General features: G+C 42.2%; 1 pseudogene; it reads right to left on the bottom strand.

Annotated features, from left to right (window-relative positions):
- LOC138467393 (zinc finger protein 208-like) overlaps window positions 1–15921 on the bottom strand; it is a 419830-nt pseudogene that overhangs the window by 107301 nt on the left and 296608 nt on the right.

The raw sequence follows: 15921 nt of genomic DNA, 5'->3' as shown, positions 1-15921 counted from the left end.
GAGAGTGCGTCTTGGATGGTGGTGCACCATTCCTTACTGGAGTTGGCAGGGGTCGTGATGGGGATGGGATTTTCTAATTCTCTATGAATAGCGAAGAGTTCTTTAGAATTTGAAGAGGCATTGCTGATATGTGTGTTGTTTGTGGGAGATGATGGCTGTTTTATAGATTTAGTTGGCGTTATTGAAGGTTTTAGCAGAGTCAGGGTTGGGATGTTTGCTATGGGCATGTTCAAAGGAGCATTTTATTCTTCTCAGGGACACTAGTCCTTCATCAAACCAAAAATGTTTCTTTTTATCGGTTTGACGTGTTTTGGTTGAAATGGGTGCTACTTCGTCAATAGTAAGTGTGAGGCATTTATGGTAGTAGTTGGCAATGGTACTTGGGTCATTGCTGATGACTAAGTTAGTTTCGAGAAATGTCTGAAGGGTGGGGGTGAAATTCTCTACCGTAAGTTTACAGGGATTTCTGGCTTCAAAGGTGTCCGTTGTTTTAGTCTTGGGAGGATGGGGTTTATCACTCATGAGGGTGAACTTTATGCAGAAATGGTTCGTCCAGCCAAGGGGGGTGATAGAATCTATGGTTAAATTGGTGTTAAGTGACAATATCCAGTCCAGGATTCTGCCCTTGACATGTGTGGGAGCATTTACTAGCTGGGTAAAGTTCATGTCCTTGAGTGCTGAGTGTAGAATTTCAACTTTGTGGTCTTGGTCATCATTGAAACGCAGATTCAGATCTCCAAGGATAATGCATTTCGTGTTGGGTTTGATGAGAGGTGAAAGAAGTAGTGGGATATCTGTTTCAGGGTGGCTATTCGAGTTGGGAGTTCTATATATCACTACAATATTAATCGTGGTTTTCTCATTCATGGCGAGTTTGACTAGCAGAAGTTCGTAGCCTGAGATGTCTTCAATGGGACTTGAATTGAGTTGTAGATTACTCCCAGCTATGATGGCTACACCACCTCCTGTGGTGTGAGTTCTATCAGTTCTGAGAATGCTATAGTTGTGCGGTATGGCCAAGGCTAGCAGAGGTCCCAAGGCTTGGTGGAGCCAGGATTCTGTGATTATTAGTAGGTCCAGATTTTGTTCAGTGATTAGGTCGTACATTTCAATACCATGAGCTCCTAGTGACCGGGAATTGATGAGGGCACTTGTGAAACTAGAGGGTGGCTTTAGTTTGGGTGTAGTAGCGGTCTTGGGCGTCAGAGGTTGAGGGGCATTAGTGGTTCTGTTAGTGGACAAGGCGGTGAGTGGCCTGTGTTTTTTATTTTTCCTGGGCTCATTGGGGTTAGATGTTTTAGGTGTCCTGGAGGAGGGTGTGTGGTGCACATGGAGTAGTTAAGTGCATGAACTTAGGCGCAGTGTCCTTTCGATGCCAACAATGGGGTTGGTTTTGATGTCTGCTGAGATCTCAAGGGTTAACGGGTGGTCTACGGAATTATTCAAGGATGCAGGCTCTCTAGTGGCAATCCTGGTAGTCAAGCTAAGATTGTGTGTATAGTCTGGGCTAGTTGGAAAGGGTGACGTGGGTGGAAGGAAGGGTGTCGGAAAGGAATAGGATGGTGTCTAGGGCATGCTAGTCTTGGGAGACCATTTCTGAATACCAATAGGTGATTGCCTGTGCAAGGAGTGCTGTCTGGGCCAATGCAGTATGGGAACATGGTAATAAGTACCCAACCTAGCATAGCTAAGTTCAGTGTAGGATGAGACTGGATAGAAGTGTGCACACAGTTAGGTTTGGCAGTCATGGGCTGTTATGCAGTGTGAAGTTTGGTTGGGCGGGCATAGAATTGGCATAGACAAATTGATACACAGTTAAACAGGCAATGGGCTGGGTGTGCAGTTCTATACTGTATCAATTAATTTATCACATGCAAGGGGTACTATGTTTCCAAGATGATGTTTTAGTTTATGGGAAAAACCAGGAAGAACATGAAAGTAGGGTTCATAAAGTTTTAGACATTTTTACAGAAGCTGGTCTTACACTTAGCAAGGACAAGTGCAAATTCAATAGATCCAGTATACAATATCTAGGGCATGAGATTTCTAATAAAGGTATCAGACCCAAAGTGGAGTTAGTGAACACAATTATCAATTTCCCCAGTCCCACGAGTAAGGATAAGGTGATCTAGTTTTTGGGTATGGCAGAATATTATGACAAATTAATTCCAGATTTAGCGAGCAAAACATTCAAGAAAAATGTGAAATTTGACAGGAATGACCAGTGTGAATGTGAATTTAGAGAGATAAAAGTGGATTTAAACAATGCATCCACTTTTAAAATCCTTTAATCCAAATAAAAAAAGTATCCTCACCACCGATGCCAGCAATCATGGTTTAGGGGCTGTGTTATCCCAAATAAAAGGTGCAGTAGAATACCCTATTGCGTTTGCTTCAAAGTTTTGAGGGAGGCAGAATACAATTATTCCATCGTTGAGAAAGAATTGTTGGCTGTTAAATGGTCGATTGGAAAATTTTGCTAATTTATTTGGGGTACGAAATTTGTAATATGATCAGATCACAAACCGCTCAAGGAAATTCTAACCACTAAGGGATTAGATAAAGTTTCCTTAAGAATTAGGAAATGGGTAGCAGGTTTGCAAGAATATAACTGGGATGTAGAATCTGTTCCTGGTGTCAAGAACAAATCTGCTGACTGCCTGTCTAGGTTAACCAATGTAGTTGATAATATTGATGATGATGACAGTGATGAGGAACAGATACTAAATGCCAATCAGGAAGTTTTATCGGAAGAGGAATGGACACAGGCCATGACATCCGATGAGGTGTTGAAAAGTGTGAAAGAGCACCTGTTGAATGTTGTAAAAGGCAATGCGATTAAAAAAGGGGAACTCCCGGAAGCTGTCAGACATGTGTTTGATGAACTGCAAATTAACAAGAATTTGGTTTTGAGGGGTGACAAAGTGTACCCACCTATGGGTGTAAGAACAAAAATATTATAACTAGCACATGAAGGACAACAAGGTATGACAAAGACTAAACAGCTTGTCAGGCAAGATTATTGGTGGTCTGGAATGGACCTAGAAGTAGAGAGACTTTAAAGGGAATGTTGTGTATGTGAGGATTCCACTAAAGGGTACATCACTAGGCAAGAACCTATGGCTGTTATGTCCATACCCACACTACCATGGGAACGTGTAGGTCTAGACATTGTTGGTCCAGTGAGAAGTTAGGGTACTTTAACATTTTGTATAGTACTCATTGACATGTTGTCCAGATGGGTGGAAATTGAATGGGTGAAAAACATATGTCCCAAGGATATCATTTCATTTTTGGATGTCATTTTCAAAAGGGATGGGTACCCCACAACAATTATTACCGATAATGGTGTACAGCTAGTATCAAAAGAAATGCAAGCATAAGACTAGTTCAATCTATCACGCTCAAACAAACGGACTTGTTGAGAGATACAACAGGGTCATAAAGAATAGCATCAGAGGTGCATTGGTGAGAAATGGTGATTGGAAAAAGGCAGTTGAGGAAACTATAGTTGCACATAGGTTTACACCACACACCCACTACGGGTATATCACCTTTTGAAATGCTGAGGGGTAGGAAACCCAACACAAGAGTTTTTACCTCGTGGGTGGGTGGAGCTTGCTAAAGGGACACTGATTTCAAGGAGGTTGAAAGGAGAATATCCCACAGACAACTAAGAAATAAAGAATATTTTGATGCAAAAAAAGCAGTGAAGGAATGTTGTGTGAAAGTTGGTGATTGGGTAAGAAGTAAACTTCCACAAGTAACTACAGGTAGCTATATCAAGTGGTCAAAACCTATACAAGTCATGGAGAGATTCCATGGTGCCGTGAATGTCTCAGATGGTAGAGTGTGGAATGTGAACAGGGTGTGCAAGAGTTTTAAACACTTACCTATGAATACCAATGCAGAGAAAGGCAATAAAGGTCATGAAAAGAACGATAAACCTGAGAAAGGAAAATCTCGGGAAGAGAAAGTTGTTACCCGCACCAAACGTGTTTGTGGGAAGCCCTCATACTTAAAGGATTATGTGAGTTAATACTGCTAACAGCAATGTCCAGAACGGTATGATAAGCAATTAATAAATCCACTGTATTATTTATACAAAATTGTAATGTTCACAATTATTTCTTCCTCTTCTTTTATTCAAGCTGTGATTTCTATCCTATGTACTATTGTAGATTCTTAGATTTTGTTTGTATATTGTATGGTTCCAAATTTTTAATTCTGTTGTGTAAATATGTATAAAGAAGGGAGGTGTGTAGTATATCATTGTTGAATCACTCTGGGGTTCCATGCCACCTTCCACATAGCTGTAAGGAGGGTGGAACATGGAACATGGAATGTCGGAGGAAAGATGCTTAAGAGGAATGTTCCAATGGTCATTGGTCGTTGTGTTTGTGATAGAGCCGGTGGGCTAATCCTTCTACTCAAATAAAACCATTATTCATCTTCCATATGGTATTGAGCGTACATCATTTTCGATGTCATTTTGTTTCCCATTTAGATTTTTAGGAAACTACAAGTCCCAGAATTCCATGAAAAAACAGTACTGGAAGCCTTCTCACACATGTCCAGGAGAAACTTGAGAGCTCAGCATACAATTTTTCTAAGTATATGTTTTTGATTTTATTGCCTAACCTTTTGGGTTATGACAACTTTTGTTGTTACCATCACTGGAACTTTCAATCCACACAAGCATTGGCACAGAGGATATGGGGGGGGGCAGAGGTGGCAACTGCTCTATTGTCCTAGAGCAACAGGGATCGGAACATCACGCAAATCTTGAAAGTTTCAAGGAGAAATTCTGTATCAGCGTCCAGTGAGGGAAAAATGTGCCACTTTAGAGCTTTGCATGGGGCTTTTTACTTTTGGCTTCTATGTGGCTGTACACCTGTATGAAGACACTGTTGCATTGGAGTACAGCTAGGATGTATATTGCATATGAGGAGGGACACAAAGCCTGTAGGTGTTGTTGGATCATTTACCCACCCATTGGCTGTCCATGGCAATGCTAATCCCTATGGCCATTCCCACGCACTTCCTGCCCCACCTGCGGAAAACACATCCTCCTTGGATCCCTTTGAGCTATTTTTAACAAGCAGTAAAATTAAATGTTCTTGAAGTGCCTGCTAGTATTATCTCAAAGCAGTCTTCTGAGAGCTAATGGTTTAATTGGAGCACTACAATGCAGGTATAATAAAATGCCTTACCAAGGCTCCCTTCAGTCTCTTGATTTATAATTAGTATGCATGTCTTTTCTGAAGTCCTACTAAAAAACAAGCAATGGCAAAGCCATCAGTTTTGGCTTGTGTATGGGTATTAGATAAGCATTTGCCAGTCACTGCTATTATATGCTCAGGTACTGTCACCATATTGCAGCTGCTGCCATTAAGGGCCAGCTACCACCATTACAGCAGTGCCTGGCAAATGCCTACACAAAAAAACAAACGGTTGACATTACCATTGCTCATTTATCCCAGCTGCTGCCTGCCTCTCTAAGAGCCATCAGGAAGTCAATGCTCTTCCTGCAGGCCTCTTGAACATCACATTAATTTCTTCTTCACACAGCCTTTGTTTCCAGTGGTGTTCCGCTGCAGAAGTGGCTCAGACCTCTAAAACATTTCAGCTCGGGTTAAGTCATAGTGCGGATGGTTCTTTTAGGGATTTCAATCTGGCGACACACACCTTGGTCTTGGCCTAGTATGTAGCGCACGACTGTGATGCCTTTCTCCTTATTCTATGAAAATTCAATTTGAGATGGTACACAACTCGTATCACACCCCCTTTTTCAAATACCCCGGGTCACAATGGACCATGAACCAGGCTGGTTGGTAAAAATGCAAGCTTTATTTATTTATTTGGAATCAAGACACTTGGTTACCCTTCTCCTAGAAAATATACACAGAACAATTGAATAGGAGCACTTTTTGATTTAGGAAAGATAGCACCCAAGTTAAGATTTCCCCCTGCAATGTTCCCTCAACCCACAGATAATCGAGGCAGAAGACAGAACAAAAATCCGACCTTCCTTCACAGAATAAGGGGCGAAAACTGACTTTAAACCCTTGGCAAAGGCCTAAAATAACACTCGAATTTTACAAATAATTAATTAATGTGTGGTTAAATTATAATATATATATGTTTTATCACAATAGCGTGTATGTTATATCACTGGCAATCACAAGGCAATGGATCAGCCAAAGGCATACAGTTCGAAAATGAGTGGAAAGTTTAGAGCATGCTGCAGCCAAATGACATGTGGGAAAACTTGCAATTTTCTCAATTCCGCTTTAAATTACCCAAACGGTTTTTAATAAAAGCAGGTGAAATACTCTGATTTGGAGTGCAGTTATTGGGCTGGGGAATAGATATGTATCACAGGGACAATATGGAGGTGAAAATAGGTCTCTAGCTATGAAGCTGGATGAGTTATGCAAGATATAAAAAGGTGCGCTTTGAGCAAAATGAAGCCGTGAAATAGGAAAAGAAATCAGTTGTGACAGGAACGTTTTTTCTTTAAACTAGAGTTTTCAGACTACACCGCCAAAGAGGGACACAGTGAGATCCAAGGTTGATGTGTGAATTCAACGTTACTACCCCTGTGTCTAACCCTAAGCAGAAACCAGTCTGATCACTCACAATATGACTAATGGCTTAGGGTTGCACAAGACAAAATTGAAAAGAGATGGCGCGAGCACTTAAAAAATTATGGACAAGTTACAAGGATAATTCTAACAGTTTCAACACGTTACCAGGGTAAAAATAGGATTGCTTAGGTAGTGGGATAGAGACAAAGGCAAGACAAGGTAGGCTATGTATTTCTATGGGGTAGGGATTATGCTCACAGTCCACTTTGAGTTTTGGGATTTTTGGACAGTCAACAGGGTCTGGTCACCACACGGCTGGCGCGCCTGGCAAAAGACAGCTGGGCAAAGGCAGCTGGGCAAGGTCTGGTCACCGGGTAGCGAACAGCTGGGCAATTCAGGTCACTGGATGGTAATTCCCCTGGCAAAGGACAGCTGAATGGCAGGATTGCAGTGGGCATGCAGGTAATGGGCAGCAATCCAGGCTGGTTCAAGATGCTTCCCAAAAGAATACCACAGCTTGTGATAAATGGAATTTACCTAAGAGTACAACATGAGTATAACACGGAAACTCCTCCCTACAACATGGAGGAGGCTCAGTCTGACCACAGCAGTTCAGTGTTTCTGACGCCCAGTGACGTGCCGGGCGTCCTGCCCCCGTCACACACACCGCTTATCTGGATACATGGAACGTCCCTCAATGCGTTGCTACTCTCCAGCCACGCTCCGTGAGTTTGTCTCTATTCTTCCTGAATTACTTTTCAGAACACTTGGGGAATAGGCAGGGATTCTGGATTTCTAGCCCTCATTTATTGTGGATTCTATTCTCTCCTTAGTTCAATCCCGGGAGAACTCCAGATCTATCCTGGCTGTTTTCCCTTTCACTTGCTCCGCGTCATGGAGATACCGCGACTGACACTCAGTGCACAGTAATCGGGTAGGTGCCTCTGGGAGTTCTCTCTCTTAGTATTCAGGGCCGTTGGGATATTTCCTTCTGATTCTCCTTTTCTATATGCTTCCAACAGTCAGAGCTATGTCCCGGCTAGGAGAATAGTGTCCTCTTCATTTCCAGTCCCGGTAGGCTTCTGGACCTACAATATCTTACCTCCTTCTCTCTCAAAGGGTAACAAGTGTTTCTTACTGATCCTGATAGAGTTTCATTTCTGTGCCTTTCCTTTATTTTGTATCTTGAAGCTATTGGTTCCTTATTTCTTAGTTGCAGTCTGGTGCCATATTTCTTCTTGCAGCCCTTTCCCTGACCACTTCCTCCGTCGTTTGGAGCATTTTGAGTAGCATATCAGGGTAAGCTACGAGTCCTAGTTTAACCACCCCTATTCCTTTGACGTCGGGGAACAGTCCTCTTTAGTGCATTCTATTACTCACTTTTCATCTTGTTCTTTGACTCTTACGTAGCACTTACCAACCAGTCCTCCTGGCGATCAGAGCACTTCGGATCAGAGGAAGAAGGAGTTTGACTGGGATCATCGAACTCTAGCAGCTCTTCCCTGCACAGGGCTTTTCCCCTTTCGGGGGGTTTTCCCTGGAGGTCCCACCACGGGCCGTAGCCTTTGGTTCGGGCCAGCAGAGGGATTTTCAGGTATTTCCCCATTTTCCTGTGGTTTCGAAGAGATCTGCGCAGGGGAAGAATACAGGTGGGTCAATCTAGATTGTGTTTGAACCTTGGCAAGACAAAGATATTACTAGCTATTACAGCTTTCCCCTCTGGTTCTTTGGGATTGCAGAATTGAGGCATTGCTGCAAGGGTCAGCAATACTTAGGCATTGTAGTTGGGATCAGCAAGGTGGATGGAGCAGATCAAGAATGCAGCGCAGGAACTTCAAGAAGAGTGTGTCTCTGGAGTCTTGTCAGGGACTCTTATTTATAATGCATAGTGACATCATCAAAGTATATGGCTCGGCAGGCTTAACTAAGCCCACCTCTAACCGACTGGATTGGTCAGGGGTGCTAGTCCCTACCTCGCTCTCAACTGGTTGGATTTCAAGGCAGAATGTCAGATTTATGATTTGAGTTTTACAATGTTCAAAAACCTCCCACAGTTACTTTAGCTAAAATCAGATTTTGTCACAAATGGTACATTTATACAGTTGAAGTCTCTTAGCAACTTGCATAAACAGGTTACATATTTTATGCAGACCATTCCCCTCCAACTTTGAACTCTGTGAGACATTGTTTCGCCCTTCTAATACATTTTGGTAATTTTGAGTATGAAATATTCAGCCTAAAATTCTGTAACTTTATACACGTGTGGATTATCATAAGGAATGTAAGTATTAAAATTTGCAATGGCATCATGGAAACTTTCCTTATAATCCCCAATTCCTTGCCATTTCTGTACCCAAGGTGTCAGTGAATTCTACAATGTCTCAAATTATAAACCGTAAATTCACTTGTAAACTGTAAGATTTTCACATTTTTACAAAGTCCTGCTGCAGAAATAAAAGTCTTTACATTTTTATTAATAAATAGTCTTTTGAGGCAAATGTTCAATCTGTTCCCCATGTGTGGGCCTGCCTTCCAAAGCTACCCCCTTCAGGGGCAGGGTCCTCATGGAGATTCCCTTGAAGCTTCCTGTAGAAATCACAAGGAAGTGTGACTTTCTTTCCACATGTCCATGTCCTGGAAGTTCCATTGTCAGAGGGCTCAGCCCAGACCAGATTCTGTCCAACCTAATAATTATCACATAGGTGTTAGTATCTACTGAGAAGGGCCCCTTCTGTCTCTGTCATCCTCTCTGCAGAAACCTGAGAGTTTATGGTGGTTCCCTTTCTTTGGGGGAAGCCTTAGCTCTGCCAACTGGAATAACCTGTTTTTGGGAGCTTGCAAAATCTAGCCAAGGCAGTTTAAACCCTTTAATTTATTTATTTTCTGGTCCCAAATAAAAAAAAACAAGCCTGTTGAATAAACAGCCCATATGTGTTTCCCAGCAGCCAGCCCCTTCACATTGCTAGGCACAGACAAGCTTTCACTAAACATTTTACTTTTAAAACAGGCATTTTTTTCTTTAGTTTGCACAAGCCCATTTTGACACCTGGGGTGAAAACTGACATTACTTTTTAAATTTGGTTTTTGCATCTGCCTTTCCAATATGGTTCTATAGCTTTAGTCAGCTTTTTTTACCCAACAGTCTGTACAAGGCAAAGGTCTCCATGAAATTGACATGTGCACAGAAAACTATGATTTCTTTTCAAACAGTGATTTTGCCGCTTGGTAGAAAAAGTTAAGCGCTTCTCCGTGCTGCTGAAATAAAGCTTTTGTGGATTTTTCTCAGATTTGGTTTGACAGGGCCTGTCATTCAGAAGTCATGCTTGTCTGCTGGAGCGCAATGTGAATGTGGATAAGCATAGCAGGGTCTTATTAATAACATGTTGTGATAAGGAATCAGAGGAAAAGAGCGGCATCATTTTTAAATGTGAATAATTCCCTTTTTCCATGGAACTTTGGGCTGTCAGCAACACAGCGCTGCTTTTTCACTCTCTTTCCTTTGTATATGTAAGAACACACTGGCACGCTCCCTCAGTGTGCCCCTTTGTTCCACCCTGCTCAATGTGTGCTTGGCAAGATGCAGCCATCTTTTTGTAGCTGCAAAACGCAGTTTTGAGGCCATTTTGCACACAGGAGCCAGCACAGCCATTTTACTGTTTCTGCTGAAATGTAGCTTGGTGATGTGGGGAAGTACAGCTGAGTTGGGTCAATATATCCCACAGTTCGTTATGCATGCTTTACAAAACAAGATGGAGGCTTTGTCAAGTGGTGACTTACAAGCAGGTGGGTATCATAAAGGGTCGGTTGGAAGGTGTATACATTTTAATCTTACTAAGACCTTAAGGACAGTTTAATGCAATCTTAGGTTTTCTAATGTCAGGTTTAAAATGATCGATCATTGTAAGGTTTTAGGCTCCTATCATGTTGCATTGTAGTACTTGTAGTATAGCATTTATAATGTCAAAAGCAATGCAAAATGACATGCTTGGATTTGCAGAGAATGACTTTAGAGCTGTTTACGTATATTTTTTATATTCATGAGTGTAAATAAAGTAATTACCCTAGATGAAAAAATTGGTCAGTGATTTATCTGTATTTCTAACTTTGGTGAATTTAGAATTTTGATGTTGCTCAGATTACTTTGCATGTGGATAACTGTTGTGCGACAGAAGGGGAAAAGATTACCTCTTTCATTCAAACTGTTTCTTCCCACGGGAATATCTACACATATATGTGGATCCCCAGAGAACTCTGTGCAACTTACATACATATGGCAGAGTTCAAGCAGGCCGTATCTAAACATTTTTGATAGTAACACCTATTGTGCTGCATTCTCATTTAGACACATTAAAAAATAATCCAATTTCTTTAAGGTTCAGCATGTGCACTGCAATAACAAATATCACCCCATAGAGAACATTAACAGCCGGCACCCATGCACATAAGCTTAGAAATATGTTAAATGGTCAAATCCTGTTTCAGCGAATGTGATTGTAATTCTTATTAACAATAAAGAACTACCCTGGCAGGTTCGCCACCCTGTGTGGAGCAGCGCAGCCAGCCTGGGCAGCGATTTGCACAAATGATACAGAAACAGCTCAGACACAGCTGCATCAAGTCATGCTCTGCTTGCCCCTGAAAACCTGACATCCTCTGCACACCGTATGCAGGGCTGAATGAGTCACGTGTCAGGCCCGTCGCAGGAGTGCGACAAAAAATCAATCCAAATAAATGACTTAAATTAACAAACAAACCTGCCAAAACAGGAGTCCATGGACAGACTCGTACACACAGATACATGCTTCTTTCACTGGAGCTCAGCAGTCTGGTGTCCAGGGCCAGGCTCTGAGGCAGCAGCCTGTGGAGCCATAGACCTGCCACTGTAAATTGGGAGGATCAAACACTGAAATCTGTAGCCGGTAGGACTACAAAAAAGGCAGTAGTCTACCACCTAAATCTGTGGGGTTGGCAAGTATGCACTGTTTTCGCTTAGTCTCCTTCCATGCAGGTGCATGTGTGTATAGCTGCCAGTTTGACATGTAGAGCAAGTACTGTTTTTCCAAGTGCATGCTGGGACTTCTAAGATCATTCTTACAATGAGAAACAGGAAACTACAAGTCCCTGCATGCACTGGGGACAAACAGGACTGGCTTGAATTGTCACACATGGAATACTGATTTTCCATACTAACGTTATATAAAGTCAGGATTCTATTTAAGACACTGAGGCAAAGGATTATACTCACACTACTCTGTACTTTTCTCGAGCACAATTAAAACAATCAACAGGATCGTGTAGGCCGGGACTGCTTTTGAAGCTGCCGCGCTCAGCGAAGTTGAATTACTGTGTCTACTTGGATGTCATTGTTTTGAACTTCATTTGCATTGTTTTAACATTTTAAAATTCTGAAGTCAACTTTTTAAATTCTGTGCCTGGTGAAACATTTCTATGTGAACTCACAAGAATATTTAGCTCCTTTTTATTGTTTAATATCATCTATAGCCAGCTCTTTCACACTAAAGCTATTAAAGACTAGTGGGGGGTCAGTTAAGCACGGGCATGGAACTAGACTACATTTTTCCTAAGCACCAGCGCCTGCACGCTATGTGACGGTATCGGCTAGCCACACAGGCCATAACTGGCCCGGACCGCAAAGCCTGTTTGGTGTCTTCGGCCTGGTCGACGGTCGGTGGAACCGGCTGTCCGATAAGGAGGAGACATCACAGGTTAGCTATTATGGTAGGTTGTTGAGCTGGCACCTTTATTGGAACTATCTTCCTTCTGCTATTGTAACAAATCATGGGCAGCTCCTAATACTCCGGGCCACTATGTACTCCTGCAAGCTGTTATTAGGGCTGAGGTGTTCCTGGGAGAAAAAAGGGGTCTCCACATGGGGAGACCTATACGATGAGGGTACCTTCAGGGAGTGTGAATCATTGCAGACAGAGGATGATATACACACTGGCCAATTCCTATGGTACCAAAAGATATGCGAAATAGCACAAAATAAATGGGTCACTTGGCCTGAAGAACCCGAGACAGACCCCCTCACGACACTACTATACAACTTAGGCGAGGGACCAAAAACGGTGTACCAGATATACAGGCACCTCAGTAACACCCCTAACCCTAGAAGTGGGGAAATTAAAGGACAGTGGGAGACAGAAATAAGACAAGAGATGACAGATGGGGAATGGGGCAGAGTGCTAACATTTCCCAAAGCAGGGTCTAGAAATCACAGGTTCCGATTGATACAACTGAACATGCTACACCGCACATATCTAACCCCATGCAAGATGGCGAAATTCAACAAACAACTACAACCCAACTGTCCCTGGTGTGGGGCGGATAAGGCAGACCTACTTCACATGTTCTGGGAATGCACCAGGACACAGTCTTTGTGGGGGAAAATAAAGCAGACATATGAAAAAGTGGGCGCTTCCAGGTACAGTTGGTCCCCAGAAGAGTGCCTTCTCGGAACATATCCCAGACTAGCCAAACTCAAACACTTGGTGAAGCTAATGAACTTAATGTGTATACTGGCTAAAAGACATATCGCAGTGTCTTGGAAAAAACCTGCCGGGCCGAGGTACAACGCATGGTACAATGAACTGGAGAGATGGGTCAACGCAGAAACAAAGGCATGGGAAGATAGCGTTACCAGATCCACTGACGACTCGAGCACGACACTGGACGGATGGAAGGAAATCACAAGAAACTTATTTTAACCCTCAGACGATAAGCCCCCATGAACAAACATAGACTGGACTACACAGAACTATAAAAATACAACATTCTTACAAGAGGGACCTGCAAAGACCCAAACAGACCTCTGGCTGCCCCGGAACCCCCCGCCCCCCCCCGCTACATCACCCCACTCTCTGAGAAGCATGGGACTAAACAACATAGTCAAAATCAGGAGACAGTTAATGTTAAGTTAATTTTAAAAAAAAGAAAAAAGTTACTGTTTATTATGAAATGCTGATAATTTTGTAACTAATGGCACACTTAAAATGACATGAAAAGTTGTATAATAACAAATGCCAATAAACAAATTTAAAAATAAATTAGGGCTGAGGGGTTCGTTGGGATCTATTAGTCTACTTACTCTGAACAAAATTAGATTCTTAGGCATTGAGAAACCTAGGAATATATCTAACACACTCAATGGTGCTACTGGACATACTCTTAATGTTTGCCTACAAGGGGCACTAATCAATGCAAGGTCTGCCGTAAGTAACGCCACAGCTCTGTATGATCTTTAAACTGTATTAAATTTGGACTGTCTTTTTATCACTGAAACATGGTTTATAGCCAACTTGGTTTCTTTGTTTCATTTATTGGATCAGGGTTGAAAGACTGAGGTAGAAATGTTCGAGGGAGAAAAGACCCAAGATTATTTGTGCGAAATAACCTTTGGTCTTTTCTACCTTGAACATTTCTGACTTGGCCCACGCCCCAACCCACACCCCCAACACACCCCCACCCTCAGCCCCCTACTTACCTTGCTTCACACTCAGTGTGTCCCTGCGACACCTGTTCCCTTTCACTTCCGTGATCGGGAACCTGCGCCGCAGTGTTCTTTCTTTTTTTTTTTCAGGACAGCTGCGGGAGACACCCTCGAAACCCCCGCTCACAATATAGTGAGCAAGGGTGTGGGGACACCCCTGCAGCCCCCAGCACTGAATGCCTGATCTGGACGACTTTAAGGCCGTTCAGAATTTTCGAACTGCCAAAATTCGGCCAAATCACGCATTCAATCATTTTTTATCGGTCATTTTGACTGATTCCCATTTATTTGCACCCCCAGGCTTCCTGATAAAGTTCCAAAATCGGGACCATTTTTAAATCAATACTTAAAGTTACACGCTTTCATGGTCTAAAATAGGATGAGAAGTCTCAGGTTGTTTATTGTAACTTTTCTACCTCAGCAAATGAGTACATGCGGGTACTCCTTTGTTATCAGCCGCCGGGCCTACTGAGTCCTTTTTTAAAAAATGTGACCTGTCTCTTGCTTCTGAAGCAGTACAATGTACACAATTACTCATTCATGGGGATTTTAATGTATGGTGCAACGAAAACCATAATACAGATTCTTAAGATTGAGCGAAATACTAATAGCCCATGACTTAACGCTGTTAAGCTTTTCTGACGCACATAATCTGGGTCACTGTCTGGATGTAGTCTTATACAGGGGGCTGAAAGTGCTTTATCCGAACGATATGTCAGTCAGTTGGTCAGATCATCAGGTTGTGTTTTTACCATTCCTACTGAGAATGTTGACCCACTGAAAAGCACTCTAATTTTGGTTTGTCTCTTAATAAGAGGGCTCTTCATGCTATCACGGGACCTCAACTAACTGCAGGATTACTACCACTCACAACAGTAAAAGATTGTGAACAATACTATCAGATTAATATATCATTACTGAAGAACTGAAGAAAGCAACGCCAGGGCACCTCTGAAAACAAAGCAGTGATACAAATAATCCTTGGTTCTCAGATTCCTTAAAATAATTAAAACAGAATTACAGAAGGAAAGAAAACATTTGGCTGAAAATCAAGGTTCCACTTTCTTGGCAAAGAGGCACTGGCAATATATATAAAAGGAACCATTCAGGCAAAATCCCAGTTCCTTAAAAATCAAATTACTTCTTCTAAAATCGATATATGGAACTATTTGCTTTAATTAAGAACCTTTCCTTCATCTAACTTACCACCGTCCTATACTCTGGTCAATGAGTTCAATGCTTTTTACAGAAATAAGGTTACTTCCATTCGTATGAACATTGACTTGCAAATTACTACTGGAGCAACCCACTGTTTGATACAGGAACGCTTAACGGTATCCACCTCCAAGTCGCCTGCCGTTTCCTTCCTACTGGTAGACCTGGGGGATATTGAAGCTCTGATTTGTAAATTGAAACCTACAAATCATGACTATGATCCGATCCCAGCATACATTGCAGTGCAACATGCCACATTGCTTAAATTCTTCCTGACAGATTTTGTGAACGCTTCTTTAGTTCAGGGAATGGTTCCTCAAGAACTAAAGAGATTGGTTCTTATGCCTCTAGTGAAGAACAGACTCAGGACCATCAGGTGTTGGGAAAATATCAATCAATTGCAGGCTTGCAAAGATTTTGGAAAAGGTAGCCCCCATGCAGCTTCAAAACTATCTGGAAGAAAATACCATTCTGGATATCTTCCAGTCAGGTTTCAGACCTGGTCACGGGACTGAGACTGCTTTGGTGGCCATGTGGGATGATATTCTAAAGGCCGCTGACGAAGGTGAACTGAGCATGTTGATCATGCTCGATTTGTCAGCGGGC

Source organism: Ambystoma mexicanum, chromosome 4q (assembly GCF_040938575.1).
Source record: "Ambystoma mexicanum isolate Mex_15411 chromosome 4q, UKY_AmexF1_1, whole genome shotgun sequence".
Taxonomy (NCBI): Eukaryota; Metazoa; Chordata; class Amphibia; order Caudata; family Ambystomatidae; genus Ambystoma; species Ambystoma mexicanum.
Note: the sequence above shows the minus strand (reverse complement) of the source record. Positions and strands in the feature narration are given on the sequence as shown.